At 38.0% G+C, this 19,807-nt stretch overlaps 2 non-coding genes and 1 pseudogene across 2 annotated transcripts; 2 read left to right on the top strand and 1 right to left on the bottom strand.

Annotated features, from left to right (window-relative positions):
- Window positions 1–33: 33 nt before the first annotated feature.
- On the bottom strand, window positions 34–197 carry LOC135008020 (U1 spliceosomal RNA). The gene has a single exon (XR_010207839.1). It is a non-coding gene; the product is annotated as a U1 spliceosomal RNA (small nuclear RNA).
- Window positions 198–3,958: 3,761 nt separating this feature from the next.
- LOC135008368 (U1 spliceosomal RNA) lies at window positions 3,959–4,137 on the top strand (annotated as a pseudogene).
- Window positions 4,138–19,383: 15,246 nt separating this feature from the next.
- Window positions 19,384–19,546, top strand: LOC135008190 (U1 spliceosomal RNA). Its single transcript, XR_010208005.1, has one exon. It is a non-coding gene; the product is annotated as a U1 spliceosomal RNA (small nuclear RNA).
- Window positions 19,547–19,807: the final 261 nt, after the last annotated feature.

The raw sequence follows: 19,807 nt of genomic DNA on the forward strand, positions 1-19,807 counted from the left end.
AGACAAAGAAATCTGACTTTTACCAGAGCTGACAAGAGGAAAACACAAACACAGTGCCCCACTACCACAAATAATGCAGTTGAGTTTCCCACATTTGGGGAAATCACAGGGGTCAGCATACCCAGAATGCAATGAATGAACCTCACCCTGGGAGAACAATCTTTATGACCATGGTATCTCCTATGCAAAATAAGTATGATTTGAGATAGGGCTGGGGAGGGCCGCTGCTCAGGCACATCTCTGTCAAGTAAAGGAGATTCAACTGAGGCAGCACAAGGGAACTCTCATCTGGGGACAACAACTGCCGGGAGAACACATATTTTCAGATGAACATGGGAGGGCAGAAGGCTGCCTAATACTGAAGCACGCCCAAACAACAAACCAAATGCAACAACTAGTACAAGCATTCCTGGGAGAAGGTCTGCAGAAGACGGATTTACATACGGTGATGTCATCCAAGCAGTGGGCCAAAGTTGGCTGGAACCCTCATCTGCATATGTTGAAGATACAATTTGTGAATTGCATTTAACACTATCTCCCTTTCCTGGGGAGAAGATGGTAGGGCCGATTTGAAAAACCGGCGAGGAGGCACCTCTTCGAATTTCAGCTTGTAACCCTGAGAAACAATTTCTATTGCCTAGGGATCCACCTGCGAATGAACCCAGATGTGGCTGAAAACTCGAAGACGTGCCCTCAACTGGGCGGACTCCTTTAGCGGAGCCCCAGCGTCATGCGGTGGATTTTGTAGAGGCCGGGGAGGACTTCTGTTCCTGGGAACTAGCTGTGTTGTGCAGCTTCTTCCCTCTGCCCTTACCTCTGGCAAGAAAGGACGCACCTCGTACTTTCTTGTTTCTCTGTGATCGAAAGGACTGCATTTGATAATGTGGTGCTTTCTTAGGCTGTGAGGGAATATAAGGCAAAAAATTTGATTTACCAGCTGTAGCTGTGGAGACTAGGTCCGAGAGACCTTTCCCAAACAATTCCTCACCCCTGTAAGGTAAAACCTCCATATGCCTTTTTGAGTCGGCATCACCTGTCCATTGCCGGGTCCATAGGACTCGTCTAGCAGAAATCGACATAGCGTTTATTCTAGAACCCAGTAGACTAATGTCACTTTGAGCATCTCTCATATATAGGACAGCATCTTTTATATGCCCTATGGTCAATAACATAGCATCCTTATCTAGGGTCTCAATCTCTGCTGATAAGGTATCTGTCCATGCTGCCACCGCGCTACAACCCCGGCCGACGCAATTGCCGGTCTGAGTAAGGTACCAGAATGTGTGTAAATGGACTTTAGGGTAACCTCCTGCTTGCGGTCAGCAGGGTCCCTGATGGTAGCCGTATCCTGGGATGGCAGCGCTACCTTTTTGGATAAGCGTGTCAATGCTTTATCCACCCTAGGGGAGGATTCCCACCGTATCCTGTCCATTGGCGGGAAAGGATACGCCATAAGAATCCTTTTGGGAATCTGCAGCTTTTTGTCTGGAGATTCCCAAGCTTTTTCACATAATTCGTTCAACTCATGTGAGGGGGGAAAGGTTATCTCAGGTTTCTTTCCCTTATACATGTGTACCCTCGTGTCAGGGACAGGGGACTCTGTGATGTGCAAAACATCTTTTATTGCAATAATCATATATCGAATACATTTAGCCAATTTTGGCTGTAACTTTGCATCATCGTAGTCGACACTGGAGTCAGAATCTGTGTCGGTATCTGTGTCAACTATTTGGGATAGTGGGCGCTTTTGAGACCCCGAAGGTCCCTGCGACATAGGGACAGGCATGGGTTGACTCCCTGACTGCTCCCTAGCTTCAGCTTTGTCTAATCTCTTGTGTAATAAGTTTACATTAGCACTTAAAACATTCCACATATCCATCCAGTCAGGTGTCGGCGTTGTCGATGGAGACACCACATTAATTTGCTCCTGCTCCTCTCTAGGAGAGCCTTCTACCTCAGACATGTCGACACACGTGTACCGACACACCATACACTCAGGGAATCCTCTTATCTGAGGACAGTTCCCCAACAAGGCCCTTTGGAGAGACAGAGAGAGAGAGTATGCCAGCACACACCCCAGCGCTATATGACCCAGGAAAAAAACACAATAATTTTATGTTTACCCAGTAGCGCTGTATTTCCATATATATATGCGCCTAATTATGTGCCCCCCTCTTCTTTAAGACCCTCTTTCTACCGTGGTATAAGCAGGGGAGAGTCCGTGGAGCTTCCCCTCAGCGGTGCTGTGGAGAAAATGGCGCTGGTGAGTGCTGAGGGAGAAGCCCCACCCCCTCAGCGACGGGCTTCTGTCCCGCTCAAATATAGTAAAAAAATGGCGGGGGCTCTTATATATATATACAGTGCCTAGCTGCATATATATTTATTTTGCCAAAGAGAGGTCTATATTGCTGCCCAGGGCGTCCCCCCTGCGCCCTTCACCCTTACACTGACTGCCGTGTGTGAGGTGTATTGGAGCAATGGAGCACAGCTTTACTGCTGTGCGTTACCTCAGTGAAGATCATGAAGTCTTCCGCCGCCTCTGAAGTCTTCTTTTCTTCTCATACTCACCCGGCTTCTATCTTCCGGCTCTGCGAGGGGGACGGCGGCGCGGCTCTGGGACGGACGGCGAGGGTGAGACCTGCGTACCGATCCCTCTGGAGCTAATGCTGTACAGTAGCCTAAGAAGCAGAGCCTATCAACTCACAGAAGTAGGTGTGCATCTCTCCCCTCCGCCCCTCGATGCAGGGAGTCTGTTGCCAGCAGGCTCCCTGAAAATAAAAAAATCTAACAAATATACTTTCTGTCAGGAAACTCAGGAGAGCTCCCTGAAAAGCACCCAGTCTCCTCTGGGCACAGTAGTAAACTGAGGTCTGGAGGAGGGGCATAGAGGGAGGAGCCAGTGCACACCCAGATCTAAAGTCTTTCTTAAAGTGCCCATGTCTCCTGCGGAGCCCGTCTATCCTTACGGAGTCCCCAGCATCCTCTAGGACGTAAGAGAAAAATTATGCTGGCAGAAAAATCCAATTGAGTGATTAAACAGCTCCAGAGCTGCTCTGTAAGGCAAGTAAAAGGGTGTGGGCCCTGCAGCACTACCTGTAGTTTGCATTGTGCATTGGAAGCCTAGTTTGCTGTCTGTTTCCACTTCTTTTTTCTTGAGCCCCTCCCGTCTATACCCTTGTGCACTATCCTGACTTCTCCTCCCGTCTGCTTACTTTGTGCCTTCCAATGCACAATGCAAACTACAGGTAGTGCTGCAGGGCCCACACCCTTTTACTTGCCTTATAGAGCAGCTCTTGAGCTGTTACAGTGCCCAGCTGCTGCAAGAAATCAGCGTGAATGCTTCAGGGGCTGGGGCATGGCCAACATGAGCCCCACACCGAAGGAGGGTGGGGGTGTTTAATGCGAACTAGGGGTCTCGCACAATGCGAACTACAGGTAGTGCTGCAGGGCCCACACCCTTTTACTTGCCTTACAGAGCAGCTCTGGAGCTGTTACAGTGCCCAGCTGCTGCAAGAAATCAGCTTGAATCCTTCAGGGGCTGGGGCATAGCCAACATGAGCCCCACACCGACGGAGGGTGGAGGTGTTTAATGCGAACTAGGGGTCATCCAAGTGCCGCAAAAGGCCGCCATGCCCTGCACGCCCCTTTTCTCTTTTCATATGCAGACGAGGGTTGAAGCCAACTTTGACCCACTGCTTGGATGACATCGCCATATGCAAATCCATCTGCTGCAGGCCTTCCCCCAGGAATGCTTGCACTAGTTGTTGCATTTGGTTTGTTGTTTGGGGGTGCTTCAGTATTAGGCAGCCTTCTGCCCTCCCATGTTCATCTGAAAATATGTGTTCTCCCTGCAGTTGTTGTCCCCAGATGAGAGTTCCCTTGTGCTGCCTCAGTTGAATCTCCTTTACTTGACAGAGATGTGCCTGAGCAGCGGCCCTCCCCAGCCCTATCCCAAATCATACTTATTTTGCATAGGAGATACCATGGTCATGAAGACTGTTCTCCCAGGGTGCGGTTCATTCATTGCATTCTGGGTATGCTCACCCCTGTGATTTCCCCAAATGTGGGAAACTCGACTGCATTATTTAATGCGAACTAGGGGTCATCCAAGCACCGCAAAAGGCCGCCATGCCCTGCATACCCCTTTTCTCTTTTCATAAGCAGACGAGGTTTGAAGCCAACTTTGACCCACTGCTTGGATGACATCACTTGCTGCCTTTCCAATGAAGCAAGTTTAATTTAATAATAGGTGAAAAACCATCCCTACAAAGGTGTTAATCAGATACTTGGCTTTGTGGACACTTTTCAGAGCACAAATTTGTTAGCATAAAAATAAAGCCAGAAAATGAAGAGCTGTTTAATCACTCAATTGGATTTTTCTGCCAGCATATTTCTTTTTCTCTGCAACCCACTGCTAAATTGTGCTTCCTAGCTGTTTTTATAAAATCACTGAATCAAATCTAACTCTGATTACATCAGAGAAGGCCAGGTACCCTACACCATAACAGGGGGTTTGAAATTTTGACTTGTCTACTTAAAGATCACCAAAATCTGATAACAAGGTCAATTAAGTCCCTGGGTGGGATTGAACCACCAACCTTTTGGTTAATAGCCTTACACACTAACTGATTGCGCCACAGCGACACTTTGCAAAAGTCCATACTGACAAAGGCTAATAAGCATTCATCTAGAACGATTCCTAGAAACATTTTAAAAAGTCAATAATGTGGAGAGTTTTTGTAAGATGTTTCTTCCATCAACCAATGAAGAAACACATTGGTACTTTCCCATGATGAGTGAGTGCTTCAGGATCTTTTGCACTTACATGTGCAGCAGAGTACTGTAATGGAAGCATGCTGGGTCCATAACCCAGAGGTAGGCAGATTGAAACTATCCTCTGCTATATGCATTTTTTTTTGTTAATTAAAGTAATCCAAAACTGGGATTGATATTTTTGCTCTTTTATTTTTACTTAAAGTACAATAACTTTTACCATTTTAATTTGTTTTAATAGTATATTGACAGTATTGTTTTCTTTCAAAAATCCAATTAATTTTCTTTACCCGATTATTAAAATGGTAATTGACAAAAACAAACTACATTGTCACCAGAAGAGCAATACAAAATGTACAAGTGATATATTAAAATCATCTTTCCAGCTTGAATTTCAATGATGCATTGGGGCAACGATTTTGTGAGAAACATCTTCACCCTTAAATAAAGATTTTCTTAATTCCTTACCTGTGTGCTAATTAGATATCACCTTGTTTTCACATTAAACAGACTTCCACATGAGAAAACAGCAAATATGCAGTGGCGTTAATGTTTCCTGGTGTCAACCTGTATTATTTCCGTAGATATTGAAATGAGGATGCATCTTGCTGCCTTTCCAATGAAACAAGTTTAATTTAGTAATAGGTGAAAAACCATCCCTACAAAGATGTTAATCAGATACTTGGCTTTGTGGACACTTTTCAGAGAACAAATTTGTAATCATAAAAATAAAGCCAGAAAATGAAGAGCTGTTTAATCACTCAATTGGATTTTTCTGCCAGCATTTTTCTTTTTCTCTGCAACCCACTGCTAAATTGTGCTTCCTAGCTGTTTTTTTATAAAATCACTTAATCAAATCTAACTCTGATTACATCAGAGAAGGCCAGGTACCCTATACCATAAGAGGGGGTTTGCAATTTTGACTTGTCTACTTAAATATCACCAAAATCTGATCACAAGGTCAATTACGTCCCTGGGTGGGATTGAACCACCAACCTTTTGATAAATAGCTGAACACACTAACCGATTGCGCCACAGAGACACTTTGCAAAAAGCACATACTGACAAAGACTAATAAGCATTCATCTAGAACGTTTCCTAGAAAAACTTTAAAAAGTCAATAATCTGGAGAGTTTTTGTAAGATGTTTCTTCCAGCAACCAATGAAGAAACACATTGGTACTTTCGCATGATGAGTGAGTGCTTCAGGATCTCTTGCACTTACATGTGCAGCAGAGTACTGCAATGGAAGCATGCTGGGCCCATAACCCAGAGGTAGGCAGATTGAAACTATCCTTTGCTATATGATTTTTTTTTTTTGTTCATTAAAGTAATCCAAAACTGGGATTGATATTTTAGCTTTTATTTTTACTTAAAGTACAATAACTTTTACCATTTTAATTTGTTTTAATAGTATATTGACAGTATTGTTTTCTTTCAAAAATCCACTTAATTTTCTTTACCCTATTATTAAAATGGTAATTGACAAAAACAAACTACATTGTCACCATAAGAGCAATACAAAATGTACAAGTGATATATTAAAATCATCTTTCCAGCTTGAATTTCAATGATGCATTGGGGCAACGATTTTGTGAGAAACATCTTCACCCTTAAATAAAGATTTTCTTAATTCCTTACCTGTGTGCTAATTAGATATCACCTTGTTTTCACATTAAACAGACTTCCACATGAGAAAGCAGCAAGGATGCAGTGGCGTTAATGTTTCCTGGTGTCAACCTGTATTATTTCAGTAGATATTGAAATGAGGATGCATCTTGCTGCCTTTCCAATGAAGCAAGTTTAATTTAGTAATAGGTGAAAAACCATCCCTACAAATATGTTAATCAGATACTTGGCTTTGTGGACACTTTTCAGAGAACAAATTAGTTAGCATAAAAATAAAGCCAGAAAATGAAGAGCTGTTTAATCACTCAATTGGATTTTTCTGCCAGCATATTTCTTTTTCTCTGCAACCCACTGCCAAATTGAGCTTCCTAGCTGTTTTTATAAAATCACTGAATCAAATCTAACTCTGATTACATCAGAGAAGGCCAGGTACCCTACACCATAACAGGGGGTTTGAAATTTTGACTTGTCTACTTAAAGATCACCAAAATCTGATAACAAGGTCAATTAAGTCCCTGGGTGGGATTGAACAACCAACCTTTTGGTTAATAGCCTTACACACTAACTGATTGCGCCACAGCTACACTTTGCAAAAGTACATACTGACAAAGGCTAATAAGCATTCATCTAGAACGATTCCTAGAAACATTTTAAAAAGTCAATAATGTGGAGAGTTTTTGTAAGATGTTTCTTCCATCAACCAATGAAGAAACACATTGGTACTTTCCCATGATAAGTGAGTGCTTCAGGACCTCTTGCACTTACATGTGCAGCAGAGTACTGTAATGGAAGCATGCTGGGTCCATAACCCAGAGGTAGGCAGATTGAAACTATCCTCTGCTATATGCATTTTTTTTTGTTAATTAAAGTAATCCAAAACTGGGATTGATATTTTTGCTCTTTTATTTTTACTTAAAGTACAATAACTTTTACCATTTTAATTTGTTTTAATAGTATATTGACAGTATTGTTTTCTTTCAAAAATCCACTTAATTTTCTTTACCCGATTATTAAAATGGTAATTGACAAAAACAAACTACATTGTCACCAGAAGAGCAATACAAAATGTACAAGTGATATATTAAAATCATCTTTCCAGCTTGAATTTCAATGATGCATTGGGGCAACGATTTTGTGAGAAACATCTTCACCCTTAAATAAAGATTTTCTTAATTCCTTACCTGTGTGCTAATTAGATATCACCTTGTTTTCACATTAAACAGACTTCCACATGCGAAAGCAGCAAGGATGCAGTGGCGTTAATGTTTCCTGGTGTCAACCTGTATTATTTCAGTAGACATTGAAATGAAGATGCATCTTGCTGCCTTTCCAATGAAGCAAGTTTAATTTAGTAATAGGTGAAAAACCATCCCTACAAAGGTGTTAATCAGAGACTTGGCTTTGTGGACACTTTTCAGAGAACAAATTTGTTAGTATAAAAATAAAGCCAGAAAATGAAGAGCTGTTTAATCACTCAATTGGATTTTTCTGCCAGCATATTTCTTTTTCTCTGCAACCCACTGCTAAATTGTTCTTCCTAGCTGTTTTTATAAAATCACTGAATCAAATCTAACTCTGATTACATTAGAGAAGGCCAGGTACCCTACACCATAACAGGGGGTTTGAAATTTTGACTTGTCTACTTAAAGATCACCAAAATCTGATAACAAGGTCAATTAAGTCCCTTGGTGGGATTGAACCACCAACCTTTTGGTTAATAGCCTTACACACTAACTGATTGCGCCACAGCGACACTTTTCAAAAGAACATACTGACAAAGGCTAATAAGCATTCATCTAGAACGATTCCTAGAAACATTTTAAAAAGTCAATAATGTGGAGAGTTTTTGTAAGATGTTTCTTCCATCAACCAATGAAGAAACACATTGGTACTTTCCCATGATGAGTGAGTGCTTCAGGATCTCTTGCACTTACATGTGCAGCAGAGTACTGTAATGGAAGCATGCTGGGTCCATAACCCAGAGGTAGGCAGATTGAAACTATCCTCTGCTATATGCATTTTTTTTGTTAATTAAAGTAATCCAAAACTGGGATTGATATTTTTGCTCTTTTATTTTTACTTAAAGTACAATAACTTTTACCATTTTAATTTGTTTTAATAGTATATTGACAGTATTGTTTTCTTTCAAAAATCCTATTAATTTTCTTTACCCGATTATTAAAATGGTAATTGACAAAAACAAACTACATTGTCACCAGAAGAGCAATACAAAATGTACAAGTGATATATTAAAATCATCTTTCCAGCTTGAATTTCAATGATGCATTGGGGCAACGATTTTGTGAGAAACATCTTCACCCTTAAATAAAGATGTTCTTAATTCCTTACCTGTGTGCTAATTAGATATCACCTTGTTTTCACATTAAACAGACTTCCACATGAGAAAACAGCAAAGATGCAGTGGCGTTAATGTTTCATGGTGTCAACCTGTATTATTTCCGTAGATATTGAAATGAGGATGCATCTTGCTGCCTTTCCAATGAAGCAAGTTTAATTTAGTAATAGGTGAAAAACCATCCCTACAAAGATGTTAATCAGATACTTGGCTTTGTGGACACTTTTCAGAGAACAAATTTGTTATCATAAAAATAAAGCCAGAAAATGAAGAGCTGTTTAATCACTCAATTGGATTTTTCTGCCAGCATTTTTCTTTTTCTCTGCAACCCACTGCTAAATTGTGCTTCCTAGCTGTTTTTTTATAAAATCACTTAATCAAATCTAACTCTGATTACATCAGAGAAGGCCAGGTACCCTACACCATAAGAGGGGGTTTGCAATTTTGACTTGTCTACTTAAATATTACCAAAATCTGATCACAAGGTCAATTACGTCCCTGGATGGGATTGAACCACCAACCTTTTGATTAATAGCTGAACACACTAACCGATTGCGCCACAGAGACACTTTGTGAAAAGTCCATACTGACAAAGACTAATAAGCATTCATCTAGAACGTTTCCTAGAAAAACTTTAAAAAGTCAATAATCTGGAGAGTTTTTGTAAGATGTTTCTTCCAGCAACCAATGAAGAAACACATTGGTACTTTCGCATGATGAGTGAGTGCTTCAGGATCTCTTGCACTTACATGTGCAGCAGAGTACTGCAATGGAAGCATGCTGGGCCCATAACCCAGAGGTAGGCAGATTGAAACTATCCTTTGCTATATGCATTTTTTTTTTTGTTCATTAAAGTAATCCAAAACTGGGATTGATATTTTAGCTTTTATTTTTACTTAAAGTACAATAACTTTTACCATTTTAATTTGTTTTAATAGTATATTGACAGTATTGTTTTCTTTCAAAAATCCAATTAATTTTCTTTACCCGATTATTAAAATGGTAATTGACAAAAACAAACTACATTGTCACCAGAAGAGCAATACAAAATGTACAAGGGATATATTAAAATCATCTTTCCAGCTTGAATTTCAATGATGCATTGGGGCAACGATTTTGTGAGAAACATCTTCACCCTTAAATAAAGATTTTCTTAATTCCTTACCTGTGTGCTAATTAGATATCACCTTGTTTTCACATTAAACAGACTTCCACATGAGAAAGCAGCAAGGATGCAGTGGCGTTAATGTTTCCTGGTGTCAACCTGTATTATTTCAGTAGATATTGAAATGAGGATGCATCTTGCTGCCTTTCCAATGAAGCAAGTTTAATTTAGTAATAGGTGAAAAACCATCCCTACAAATATGTTAATCAGATACTTGGCTTTGTGGACACTTTTCAGAGAACAAATTCGTTAGCATAAAAATAAAGCCAGAAAATGAAGAGCTGTTTAATCACTCAATTGGATTTTTCTGCCAGCATATTTCTTTTTCTCTGCAACCCACTGCTAAATTGTGCTTCCTAGCTGTTTTTTTTATAAAATCACTTATTCAAATCTAACTCTGATTACATCAGAGTAGGCCAGGTACCCTACACCATAAGAAGGGGGTTTGAAATTTTGACTTGTCTACTTAAAGATCACCAAAATCTGATAACAAGGTCAATTACATCCCTGTGTGGGATTGAACCACCAACCCTTTGATTAATAACCAAACACACTATCAGATTGCGCCACAGAGACACTTTACAAACGTACATACTGACAAAGGCTAATAAGCATTCATCTAGAACGTTTCCTAGAAAAACTTTAAAAAGTCAATAATCTGGAGAGTTTTTGTAAGATGTTTCTTCCATCAACCAACGAAGAAACACATTGGTACTTTCCCATGATGAGTGAGTGCTTCAGGAGCTCTTGCACTTACATGTGCAGCAGAGTACTGCAATGGAAAAATGCTGGGCCCATAACCCAGAGGTAGGCAGATTGAAACTATCCTCTGCTATATGCATTTTTTTTTGTTAATTAAAGTAATCCAAAACTGGGATTGATATTTTTGCTCTTTTATTTTTACTTAAAGTACAATAACTTTTACCATTTTAATTTGTTTTAATAGTATATTGACAGTATTGTTTTCTTTCAAAAATCCACTTAATTTTCTTTACCCTATTATTAAAATGGTAATTGACAAAAACAAACTACATTGTCACCAGAAGAGCAATACAAAATGTACAAGTGATATATTAAAATCATCTTTCCAGCTTGAATTTCAATGATGCATTGGGGCAACGATTTTGTGAGAAACACCTTCACCCTTAAATAAAGATTTTCTTAATTCCTTACCTGTGTGCTAATTAGATATCACCTTGTTTTCACATTAAACAGACTTTCACATGCGAAAACAGCAAATATGCAGTGGCGTTAATGTTTCCTGGTGTCAACCTGTATTATTTCCGTAGATATTGAAATGAGGATGCATCTTGCTGCCTTTCCAATGAAGCAAGTTTAATTTAGTAATAGGTGAAAAACCATCCCTACAAAGATGTTAATCAGATACTTGGCTTTGTGGACACTTTTCAGAGAACAAATTTGTAATCATAAAAATAAAGCCAGAAAATGAAGAGCTGTTTAATCACTCAATTGGATTTTTCTGCCAGCATTTTTCTTTTTCTCTGCAACCCACTGCTAAATTGTGCTTCCTAGCTGTTTTTTTATAAAATCACTTAATCAAATCTAACTCTGATTACATCAGAGAAGGCCAGGTACCCTATACCATAAGAGGGGGTTTGCAATTTTGACTTGTCTACTTAAATATCACCAAAATCTGATCACAAGGTCAATTACGTCCCTGGGTGGGATTGAACCACCAACCTTTTGATAAATAGCTGAACACACTAACCGATTGCGCCACAGAGACACTTTGCAAAAAGCACATACTGACAAAGACTAATAAGCATTCATCTAGAACGTTTCCTAGAAAAACTTTAAAAAGTCAATAATCTGGAGAGTTTTTGTAAGATGTTTCTTCCAGCAACCAATGAAGAAACACATTGGTACTTTCGCATGATGAGTGAGTGCTTCAGGATCTCTTGCACTTACATGTGCAGCAGAGTACTGCAATGGAAGCATGCTGGGCCCATAACCCAGAGGTAGGCAGATTGAAACTATCCTTTGCTATATGAATTTTTTTTTTGTTCATTAAAGTAATCCAAAACTGGGATTGATATTTTAGCTTTTATTTTTACTTAAAGTACAATAACTTTTACCATTTTAATTTGTTTTAATAGTATATTGACAGTATTGTTTTCTTTCAAAAATCCACTTAATTTTCTTTACCCTATTATTAAAATGGTAATTGACAAAAACAAACTACATTGTCACCATAAGAGCAATACAAAATGTACAAGTGATATATTAAAATCATCTTTCCAGCTTGAATTTCAATGATGCATTGGGGCAACGATTTTGTGAGAAACATCTTCACCCTTAAATAAAGATTTTCTTAATTCCTTACCTGTGTGCTAATTAGATATCACCTTGTTTTCACATTAAACAGACTTCCACATGAGAAAGCAGCAAGGATGCAGTGGCGTTAATGTTTCCTGGTGTCAACCTGTATTATTTCAGTAGATATTGAAATGAGGATGCATCTTGCTGCCTTTCCAATGAAGCAAGTTTAATTTAGTAATAGGTGAAAAACCATCCCTACAAATATGTTAATCAGATACTTGGCTTTGTGGACACTTTTCAGAGAACAAATTAGTTAGCATAAAAATAAAGCCAGAAAATGAAGAGCTGTTTAATCACTCAATTGGATTTTTCTGCCAGCATATTTCTTTTTCTCTGCAACCCACTGCCAAATTGTGCTTCCTAGCTGTTTTTATAAAATCACTGAATCAAATCTAACTCTGATTACATCAGAGAAGGCCAGGTACCCTACACCATAACAGGGGGTTTGAAATTTTGACTTGTCTACTTAAAGATCACCAAAATCTGATAACAAGGTCAATTAAGTCCCTGGGTGGGATTGAATAACCAACCTTTTGGTTAATAGCCTTACACACTAACTGATTGCGCCACAGCTACACTTTGCAAAAGTACATACTGACAAAGGCTAATAAGCATTCATCTAGAACGATTCCTAGAAACATTTTAAAAAGTCAATAATGTGGAGAGTTTTTGTAAGATGTTTCTTCCATCAACCAATGAAGAAACACATTGGTACTTTCCCATGATAAGTGAGTGCTTCAGGACCTCTTGCACTTACATGTGCAGCAGAGTACTGTAATGGAAGCATGCTGGGTCCATAACCCAGAGGTAGGCAGATTGAAACTATCCTCTGCTATATGCATTTTTTTTTGTTAATTAAAGTAATCCAAAACTGGGATTGATATTTTTGCTCTTTTATTTTTACTTAAAGTACAATAACTTTTACCATTTTAATTTGTTTTAATAGTATATTGACAGTATTGTTTTCTTTCAAAAATCCACTTAATTTTCTTTACCCGATTATTAAAATGGTAATTGACAAAAACAAACTACATTGTCACCAGAAGAGCAATACAAAATGTACAAGTGATATATTAAAATCATCTTTCCAGCTTGAATTTCAATGATGCATTGGGGCAACGATTTTGTGAGAAACATCTTCACCCTTAAATAAAGATTTTCTTAATTCCTTACCTGTGTGCTAATTAGATATCACCTTGTTTTCATATTAAACAGACTTCCACATGCGAAAGCAGCAAGGATGCAGTGGCGTTAATGTTTCCTGGTGTCAACCTGTATTATTTCAGTAGACATTGAAATGAAGATGCATCTTGCTGCCTTTCCAATGAAGCAAGTTTAATTTAGTAATAGGTGAAAAACCATCCCTACAAAGGTGTTAATCAGAGACTTGGCTTTGTGGACACTTTTCAGAGAACAAATTTGTTAGTATAAAAATAAAGCCAGAAAATGAAGAGCTGTTTAATCACTCAATTGGATTTTTCTGCCAGCATATTTCTTTTTCTCTGCAACCCACTGCTAAATTGTTCTTCCTAGCTGTTTTTATAAAATCACTGAATCAAATCTAACTCTGATTACATCAGAGAAGGCCAGGTACCCTACACCATAATAGGGGGTTTGAAATTTTGACTTGTCTACTTAAAGATCACCAAAATCTGATAACAAGGTCAATTAAGTCCCTTGGTGGGATTGAATCACCAACCTTTTGGTTAATAGCCTTACACACTAACTGATTGCGCCACAGCGACACTTTGCAAAAGAACATACTGACAAAGGCTAATAAGCATTCATCTAGAACGATTCCTAGAAACATTTTAAAAAGTCAATAATGTGGAGAGTTTTTGTAAGATGTTTCTTCCATCAACCAATGAAGAAACACATTGGTACTTTCCCATGATGAGTGAGTGCTTCAGGATCTCTTGCACTTACATGTGCAGCAGAGTACTGTAATGGAAGCATGCTGGGTCCATAACCCAGAGGTAGGCAGATTGAAACTATCCTCTGCTATATGCATTTTATTTGTTAATTAAAGTAATCCAAAACTGGGATTGATATTTTTGCTCTTTTATTTTTACTTAAAGTACAATAACTTTTACCATTTTAATTTGTTTTAATAGTATATTGACAGTATTGTTTTCTTTCAAAAATCCTATTAATTTTCTTTACCCGATTATTAAAATGGTAATTGACAAAAACAAACTACATTGTCACCAGAAGAGCAATACAAAATGTACAAGTGATATATTAAAATCATCTTTCCAGCTTGAATTTCAATGATGCATTGGGGCAACGATTTTGTGAGAAACATCTTCACCCTTAAATAAAGATGTTCTTAATTCCTTACCTGTGTGCTAATTAGATATCACCTTGTTTTCACATTAAACAGACTTCCACATGAGAAAACAGCAAAGATGCAGTGGCGTTAATGTTTCCTGGTGTCAACCTGTATTATTTCCGTAGATATTGAAATGAGGATGCATCTTGCTGCCTTTCCAATGAAGCAAGTTTAATTTAGTAATAGGTGAAAAACCATCCCTACAAAGATGTTAATCAGATACTTGGCTTTGTGGACACTTTTCAGAGAACAAATTTGTTATCATAAAAATAAAGCCAGAAAATGAAGAGCTGTTTAATCACTCAATTGGATTTTTCTGCCAGCATTTTTCTTTTTCTCTGCAACCCACTGCTAAATTGTGCTTCCTAGCTGTTTTTTTATAAAATCACTTAATGAAATCTAACTCTGATTACATCAGAGAAGGCCAGGTACCCTACACCATAAGAGGGGGTTTGCAATTTTGACTTGTCTACTTAAATATTACCAAAATCTGATCACAAGGTCAATTACGTCCCTGGATGGGATTGAACCACCAACCTTTTGATTAATAGCTGAACACACTAACCGATTGCGCCACAGAGACACTTTGCGAAAAGTACATACTGACAAAGACTAATAAGCATTCATCTAGAACGTTTCCTAGAAAAACTTTAAAAAGTCAATAATCTGGAGAGTTTTTGTAAGATGTTTCTTCCAGCAACCAATGAAGAAACACATTGGTACTTTCGCATGATGAGTGAGTGCTTCAGGATCTCTTGCACTTACATGTGCAGCAGAGTACTGCAATGGAAGCATGCTGGGCCCATAACCCAGAGGTAGGCAGATTGAAACTATCCTTTGCTATATGCATTTTTTTTTTGTTCATTAAAGTAATCCAAAACTGGGATTGATATTTTAGCTTTTATTTTTACTTAAAGTACAATAACTTTTACCATTTTAATTTGTTTTAATAGTATATTGACAGTATTGTTTTCTTTCAAAAATCCAATTAATTTTCTTTACCCGATTATTAAAATGGTAATTGACAAAAACAAACTACATTGTCACCAGAAGAGCAATACAAAATGTACAAGTGATATATTAAAATCATCTTTCCAGCTTGAATTTCAATGATGCATTGGGGCAACGATTTTGTGAGAAACATCTTCACCCTTAAATAAAGATTTTCTTAATTCCTTACCTGTGTGCTAATTAGATATCACCTTGTTTTCACATTAAACAGACTTCCACATGAGAAAGCAGCAATGATGCAGTGGCGTTAATGTTTCCTGGTGTCAACCTGTATTATTTCAGTAGATATTGAAATGAGGATGCATCTTGCTGCCTTTCCAATGAAGCAAGTTTAATTTAGTAATAGGTGAAAAACCATCCCTACAAATATGTTAATCAGATACTTGGCTTTGTGGACACTTTTCAGAGAACAAATTCGTTAGCATAAAAATAAAGCCAGAAAATGAAGAGCTGTTTAATCACTCAATTGGATTTTTCTGCCAGCATATTTCTTTTTCTCTGCAACCCACTGCTAAATTGTGCTTCCTAGCTGTTTTTTTTATAAAATCACTTATTCAAATCTAACTCTGATTACATCAGAGTAGGCCAGGTACCCTACACCATAAGAAGGGGGTTTGAAATTTTGACTTGTCTACTTAAAGATCACCAAAATCTGATAACAAGGTCAATTACATCCCTGGGTGGGATTGAACCACCAACCCTTTGATTAATAACCAAACACACTAACAGATTGCGCCACAGAGACACTTTACAAACGTACATACTGACAAAGGTTAATAAGCATTCATCTAGAACGTTTCCTAGAAAAACTTTAAAAAGTCAATAATCTGGAGAGTTTTTGTAAGATGTTTCTTCCATCAACCAACGAAGAAACACATTGGTACTTTCCCATGATGAGTGAGTGCTTCAGGATCTCTTGCACTTACATGTGCAGCAGAGTACTGCAATGGAAAAATGCTGGGCCCATAACCCAGAGGTAGGCAGATTGAAACTATCCTCTGCTATATGCATTTTTTTTTGTTAATTAAAGTAATCCAAAACTGGGATTGATATTTTTGCTCTTTTATTTTTACTTAAAGTACAATAACTTTTACCATTTTAATTTGTTTTAATAGTATATTGACAGTATTGTTTTATTTCAAAAATCCACTTAATTTTCTTTACCCTATTATTAAAATGGTAATTGACAAAAACAAACGACATTGTCACCAGAAGAGCAATACAAAATGTACAAGTGATATATTAAAATCATCTTTCCAGCTTGAATTTCAATGATGCATTGGGGCAACGATTTTGTGAGAAACACCTTCACCCTTAAATAAAGATTTTCTTAATTCCTTACCTGTGTGCTAATTAGATATCACCTTGTTTTCACATTAAACAGACTTCCACATGCGAAAGCAGCAAGGATGCAGTGGCGTTAATGTTTCCTGGTGTCAACCTGTATTATTTCAGTAGACATTGAAATGAGGATGCATCTTGCTGCCTTTCCAATGAAGCAAGTTTAATTTAGTAATAGGTGAAAAACCATCCCTACAAAGGTGTTAATCAGAGACTTGGCTTTGTGGACACTTTTCAGAGAACAAATTTGTTAGCATAAAAATAAAGCCAGAAAATGAAGAGCTGTTTAATCACTCAATTGGATTTTTTTGCCAGCATATTTCTTTTTCTCTGCAACCCACTGCTAAATTGTGCTTCCTAGCTGTTTTTATAAAATCACTGAATCAAATCTAACTCTGATTACATCAGAGAAGGCCAGGTACCCTACACCATAACAGGGGGTTTGAAATTTTGACTTGTCTACTTAAAGATCACCAAAATCTGATAACAAGGTCAATTACGTCCCTGGGTGGGATTGAACCACCAACCTTTTGGTTAATAACCATACACACTAACTGATTGCGCCACAGCGACACTTTGCAAAAGTACATACTGACAAAGGCTAATAAGCATATATCTAGAACGTTTCCTAGAAACATTTTAAAAAGTCAATAATGTGGAGAGTTTTTGTAAGATGTTTCTTCCATCAACCAATGAAGAAACACATTGGTACTTTCCCATGATAAGTGAGTGCTTCAGGACCTCTTGCACTTACATGTGCAGCAGAGTACTGTAATGGAAGCATGCTGGGTCCATAACCCAGAGGTAGGCAGATTGAAACTATCCTTTGCTATATGCATTTTTTTTTGTTAATTAAAGTAATCCAAAACTGGGATTGATATTTTTGCTCTTTTATTTTTACTTAAAGTACAATAACTTTTACCATTTTAATTTGTTTTAATAGTATAATGACAGTATTGTTTTCTTTCAAAAATCCAATTAATTTTCTTTACCCTATTATTAAAATGGTAATTGACAAAAACAAACTACATTGTCACCAGAAGAGCAATACAAAATGTACAAGTGATATATTAAAATCATCGTTCCAGCTTGAATTTCAATGATGCATTGGGGCAACGATTTTGTGAGAAACATCTTCACCCTTAAATAAAGATTTTCTTAATTCCTTACCTGTGTGCTAATTAGATATCACCTTGTTTTCACATTAAACAGACTTCCACATGAGAAAGCAGCAAGGATGCAGTGGCGTTAATGTTTCCTGGTGTCAACCTGTATTATTTCTGTAGATATTGAAATGAGGATGCATCTTGCTGCCTTTCCAATGAAGCAAGTTTAATTTAGTAATAGGTGAAAAACCATCCCTACAAAGGTGTTAATCAGAGACTTGGCTTTGTGGACACTTTTCAGAGAACAAATTTGTTAGCATAAAAATAAAGCCAGAAAATGAAGAGCTGTTTAATCACTCAATTGGATTTTTTTGCCAGCATATTTCTTTTTCTCTGCAACCCACTGCTAAATTGTGCTTCCTAGCTGTTTTTATAAAATCACTGAATCAAATCTAACTCTGATTACATCAGAGAAGGCCAGGTACCCTACACCATAAGAGGGGGTTTGAAATTTTGACTTGTCTACATAAAGATCACCAAAATCTGATAACAAGGTCAATTACGTCCCTGGGTGGGATTGAACCACCAACCTTTTGGTTAATAGCCTTACACACTAACTGATTGCGCCACAGCGACACTTTGCAAAAGCATATACTGAAAAAGGCTAATAAGCATTCATCTAGAACGTTTCCTAGAAACATTTTAAAAAGTCAATAATGTGGAGAGTTTTTGTAAGATGTTTCTTCCATCAACCAATGAAGAAACACATTGGTACTTTCCCATGATGAGTGAGTGCTTCAGGATCTCTTGCACATACATGTGCAGCAGAGTACTGTAATGGAAGCATGCTGGGTCCATAACCCAGAGGTAGGCAGATTGAAACTATCCTCTGCTATATGCATTTTTTTTGTTAATTAAAGTAATCCAAAACTGGGATTGACATTTTTGCTCTTTTATTTTTACTTAAAGTACAATAACTTTTACCATTTTAATTTGTTTTAATAGTATATTGACAGTATTGTTTTCTTTCAAAAATTCACTTAATTTTCTTTTCTGTGTGCTAATTAGATATCACCTTGTTTTCACATTAAATAGACTACCACATGAGAAAGCAGCAAGGATGCAGTGGCGTTAATGTTTCCTGGTGGTAGTGGGGGACTGTGTTTGTGCTTTCCTCTGGTCAGCTCTGGTAAAAGTCAGATTTCTTTGTCTCAGATCTTCCTCTAGCCTTGTTCTTCTTTCGAGAGTTCCCTTGTGCTGCCTCAGTTGGATCTCCTTCACTTGACAGGGGCGTACCCAAGCAGCGACCCTCCCCAGCACTAGCCCAACTCCTACTTACCTGCCAGGTGAGATACTATGATCATGAAGGTGCTTCTCCCAGGGCAAGGCTCACCCATTGCACTCTGGGTGTGCTGCTCCTGCGATTTCCCCAAATGTGGGAAACTTGACTGCATAATTTGTGTTTCCCCTGGTCGGCTCTCGTATAATTCAGATCTCTTTGTCTCAGGTCTCTCTCCAGCCTAGTTTGCTGTCTGTTTCCACTTCTCTTTTCTTAAACCGCTCCCTTCTATGCCCTTGCGCACCTTAATTAAATCTAACTCTGATTACGTCAGAGAAGGCCAGGTACCCTACACCATAAGAGGGGGTTTGAAATTTTGACTTGTCTACTTAAAGATCACCAAAATCTGATCACAAGGTCAATTACATCACTGGGTGGGAACCTTTTGGTTAATAGCCCATGTAAGTGCAAGAGAT

The sequence above is a fragment of the Pseudophryne corroboree genome, unplaced genomic scaffold, assembly GCF_028390025.1.
Source record: "Pseudophryne corroboree isolate aPseCor3 unplaced genomic scaffold, aPseCor3.hap2 scaffold_222, whole genome shotgun sequence".
In the NCBI taxonomy this organism is placed as follows: Eukaryota; Metazoa; Chordata; class Amphibia; order Anura; family Myobatrachidae; genus Pseudophryne; species Pseudophryne corroboree.